We start from the raw sequence: 5,148 nt of genomic DNA on the forward strand, positions 1-5,148 counted from the left end.
GATTGCAAACCATAATTTGCTTTCTGTGCTGCAGAGCAGCTATCCTTGATGTGTTCCCTGAAAAAAAGCCCTTTGGTTAGAATCATAAATTTGGACTATTGTTGCATTGCAGCTTAAAATTTGATAATATTTTTATGTTTTTAACTTACTTTTCAACCCTTGAACCATTTGATGTTATTTTTTGGACTTGAACTGTGCTAATACAAAACATAACTGGAAAACTTGAGGTGTTCTAAAACTTTTGACCAGTAGTGTAGGTTTTAATATTTCTTAGGTTGGCTCTCGGGAGGCTCATGACAGCATAGCACTATTGTCAATGCTTCAGCTCTGGCCTAGTAAAGTAGAACTGGAAATCTTCTGAACCGTCTTGATCTTAGATGTAAATTTGAAAGCAGGTAGAGATCCATAATTCTGATCAAAACCTGAATGATTGTTTTTGTGCCTGAGAAGGTTTAGAACAGAGTGTAGCATTTCAGGCACTAGAGGTGTGGTAGCCGTGCAGGTCCAGAGAATAGTCAGGAGAGAGCCAGGAGTCAGCAATAGAAGGTCTCAGTTCGCAGTACAAGGGAGGAGGTGGATAGTGTTGTCAGGAAGGAAGCCAGGGGTTGATAACGGAAGGTTTCAGGTTGCAGTACAAGGGAGGAGGCGACCTGCTCAATAATTGACAGTTATGTCTGTATGCACACTTAGGGCTCAGTTAGACGGGCGTTTTTTCGCGCGATTTGCGCATGCGCATGCGTCCGGCGATTTTAGAAAACCATTGCTTTGCAATGGTATGCGCTCGTCCGATAAATTATTGAACAGAAATCGCAGATCGCACCTATCTGCGATCTGCGATTCCTGTTCTCTTCTCTATATGCGCTCAATGGGGCCGGCGGCAGCAGCGCTGACCCCATTGAGAACATATAGTAGACAAATCATTCTCCTCTGCCACAGCTGTAACAGCTGTGGCAGAGAAGAATGATGTTTGCCCATTGAATTCAATGGAGCCGGCAATACAGCCAGTTCCATTGAAAGCAATGGGCTGCTGGCGATCGCACAATTAATTTTCGGGAAGGGCTTAAAAATATAAGCCCTTGCCAGAAATTCATCCAGAAATGTGTAAAAACAAAAAATATATATATACTCACCTGGTCCCGGCAGACGGAGTTCAGCCGCGGCCGGCCGGCAGGTCTCCTGAACTGCTCTGATTAGTATTCAGCAGCCGGGGATTTAAAATCCTGCCTGCTGAATGAGCTTCCTCTGATTGGTCACAGCCTCACCAATCAGAGGCAGCTCTCACTCACACCCATTCATGAATTCATGAATGACAGCTGAGAGCTGCCCCTGATTGGTCCCTGCACTGAGCCAATCAGAGGCAGCACTCACCCATTCATGAATTCATGAATGGGTGAGTGCGTGCTGCTTCTGATTGGTCCCTGCGCTGAGCCAATCAGAGGCAGCACTCACTCACCCATTCATGAATTCATGAATGGGTGTGAGTGAGAGCTGCCTCTGATTGGTGAGGCTGTGACCAATCAGAGGCAGCTCATTTAGCAGGTGGAGATTTTAAATCCCCGGCTGCTGAATACTACTCAGAGCAGTTCAGGAGAACTGCCGGCCGGCCGCGCTGAACTCCATCTGCCGGGACCAGGTGAGTATATATATATTTTTTTGTTTTTACACATTTGTGGATGAATTTCTGGCAAGGGCTTATATTTTTAAGCCCTTCCCAAAAATTCATCGTGAGATCGCCCGCAGCCCATTGCTTTCAATGGAGCCGGCTGTATTGCCGGCTCCATTGAATTCAATGCGCTGGACAGCTCCGGCCCGTTTCTATTGAAACGCGGCTAGGAGCAGATTTTTCGGGCGATTTTTCGGCCCCGGTCACGCGATTTGCGGATGCGCATCCGTCATGCGATCCGCAAATCGCGGCAAAAAACGCCCGTGTGACTAAGGCCTTAGAAGGCTGTCTACCACTGATAGAACTGCCGACTGGACTCTTAAGCTCAAAACGAGTAGAAGTTTAAATTAATAAATTACTAGTTCTACGGAATATTTTCCACAAAATATTTATCAATCTGCTCAGCTCTTCCAGCTCTACAACATGCTGCACACATACTGGACAGCATTTTCAATGTCATCATTGTGTTTCAGCAATATGTTTATCTGTAAACTGATGGATATATAGGTAATACACACTGAATGCTACAAATATGTGACTGGTTTTCCAATGCTTTATTTATCATTTTTAAGTATTCTTAAGGCAAGCTGAAGGCTTCAGTTAAGTAAATAAAGTAGAACATTTGAAAGGTCTGTGTATCAGTGGAAATAGCCGTTTACTTTGGAAATTGTTTTTTGCCAATTTTCCTATAATATTATGCATGTGGCTGGTTCAGTTTAATTTATTTCAAAAGCAGAAAAGAATTGTTACATTAAAAAAAGTTACATACAGAAAATATATAGCCCATACCAAAATCCATTATAGCATATTCTTTATAATTCTTCTCTGTTGGACATTTTTATAACATGTTTATGAACCATTTGCTTTAATCGAAGTACAAAGTGTCAAAAATTGGGCACTATGCTTAACGACGAACTATCATATACACTTACCTTAACTGCAGTGGTAAAATCTGACATGGACTAGATGGGGATATACGATGAAAAGGCGTAACATTAAATCCACTGACAGGTGACGGAAATAATATTTATTATCTTTTAACAATGGCACCTGTCAGAGTGGGATATATTAGGCAACAAGTAAACAGCCAGTTCTTGAAGTTAGATGCAAGAAAAATGGGCAAATGTAAGGAACTCGATGACTTTGACAAGAGCTAGATGGTGATGGTTAGATAACTGGGTCAGAGCATCTCTGAAACTCAAAGTTTTGGGGTGGTCTTGGTATGTTGTAGTTAGTAACTACTAAAAGTGGTCCAAGGAAATACAACTGTGAACTGGCAACAGTGTCATGCCCGCCCAAAGCTCATTTATGTCTGTTGGGACAGAAGGCTTAACAGGCTGGTCTGATCCAACAAAGAAGCACCTGTACTACAAATTTAAAAAGTTAATACTGGCTATGATAGAAAGGTGAACACACAATGCATCCCAGCTTTCGGCAGATGTAGCTGTGTACAGTAGCTGCAGGCCAGTCAAGAGTGCCCATACTGTCCCTGTCCACTGCTAAAAGTGCCTACAGTGGACACAGGAGTATCAAAACTAGACCATGAAGCAATGAAAAAAGGTGGCCCAGTCTGATGAATCGCATGTTATAAAATGAAGGTATACCGCTAGCATATATCATCACTTTATAATTGTGGGGGTCCGAATGAAGGCTCTACAGTGCTGATGTAGCACTGTGGATCTTTCTAACCTTCAGATTCAGTGCTGCAGCTATTAGATAGAAATGGGTAAAAAATTAAAACAACTTTTATTTCTATTAGTTAAAATAATGAGCGAAAATACTACAAGATTAAGTCACCTCCCCAACATAAACCTGTGCAAGAGGCAATCCAACAGGATAAGCCACTAAAATAGTTGAACAGTTTATTGGTACCACAGTCCCTGTTCTATCTCATCAGACCTGCCACAATCGTTGAAACTTTTGAACGACTGTTTATGCCCGTACTTGACTTCAATCATCAGAAATGGTAAGATTGTTCAGTTATTTAAGCGGCGTATGCTGTTTGATACCGCTTATACAGGTTTATGTTGTGGAAGTGGCTTAATCTTCTACCATTGTATGTCACTCATTATTTTAACTCATACAAATTAAAGTTCAGTTTTAATTAATTAATCATTTACTTTTTCACACATTCCTATCCACGAGCTGCATTGGGGATTTGATACATTCAGGGACATTGTTGATATTTAGCTCCCATTCCTTTTTTCAGTGCTGCAGGCCCTTCACAGTTTTTGCCCGCACAACGGCACTCCAAGCCAGCTGTCTAAGCAGGGAACTGCGGAGCTGGTAGTCGGGGAGCTGCAGTGCAGAGACAAACAGTACAGGGGATGCAGTGCTACACCAGGTCTCTTTTTTCACATGATCGGTAGGGATTCCAGAGTTTGAACCCCCATCAATCATAGAGTGATAGCATATCCTAGTGATATGCCATTGGTTTTTAAGGTAAAAATACCCTTTAAAGATTATGGGTATATAATGGAGGCATTTGACGTTGCTTAAGCAGTTCTTTCCACTGCATGACATTACAGTCGGATTTTGTCACTGCACAGATATTGAGGCACAGTGACATTGTTATGAACCCTTTAAAATATGGACCATGTAATCAAATTAAGACTATGATCTATAGCAGAATGTGAAGTGATACAAACACACTGCACCTAAATGTCAAAAGATGTCATCATGCAGTCTTCACCTTGTCCTTTTCAATGTCCCATTGTGTCTTTTCACTTCTACAAATCAGCTGCAAACCCAAATGAGTTTTTTCCTTTGATTTCTTTCCTAATAAGCATAACAAAAGAATTCACTGGTAGTTTACAGAAATGCTGTAACAGCCCCTTGTTTCTTCGTAGCTATCGTACTACTTTCTCAACTTTGCGCTTGATTCACCTAGGTTGAATTTCTATTTTTATTTCATTTGCTCAAATTTCACAAATGGTATACACTGTGTCACTTGAACAACCGATTAAGGGAAATATTTATACTCTGTACAAGTGAACATATATTTTTTAAGTAGAGGAACTACCACAAGCGTTTTTGAGTTCCAGGCTTGATTCCAGTAAAAGCAAATTAAACTGTTCCAACTTGACAGCTCAAAGAGTGCAGAGAATGACTAATGAGGTAGTCGGGTTGTCCAATGGTAAGGAACAACAAAAACAAAACAGTGTGGGATTAATTTCGTGGTAAACACACTTAAAGAATATTAAATGGAACGTGTGGATTAGAATGTCTGATGAATATGAATGATTATTTCTGTGCAATGTAAATAGAGCTAATCTCAGCTTTCATGGTATTTTGAATGTGGATATGAACCGTGGAACATTCTCCCTCCTATAGGGGATGTTTAAAGAGGTCCTGTCAGCTCTTCTGATATGTTTGTTTTAATAAATACTTGTGTTCTTCATGGAAAAACAATTCAACTCTTCTGTGTGGTGCCGTTCTCTGTTATTCCTCTTCGAAATTTAGGAATTCATTGACATCTGGGTGCT

General features: G+C 41.0%; 1 protein-coding gene across 3 annotated transcripts in view; it reads left to right on the top strand.

Moving 5' to 3' along the window:
* Positions 1–5,148, top strand: part of BCL6 (BCL6 transcription repressor) — a 61,437-nt gene that overhangs the window by 17,727 nt on the left and 38,562 nt on the right. The gene's annotated exons all lie outside the window — the stretch shown is intronic.

The sequence above is a fragment of the Eleutherodactylus coqui genome, chromosome 1, assembly GCF_035609145.1.
Source record: "Eleutherodactylus coqui strain aEleCoq1 chromosome 1, aEleCoq1.hap1, whole genome shotgun sequence".
NCBI classification, from domain to species: domain Eukaryota; kingdom Metazoa; phylum Chordata; class Amphibia; order Anura; family Eleutherodactylidae; genus Eleutherodactylus; species Eleutherodactylus coqui.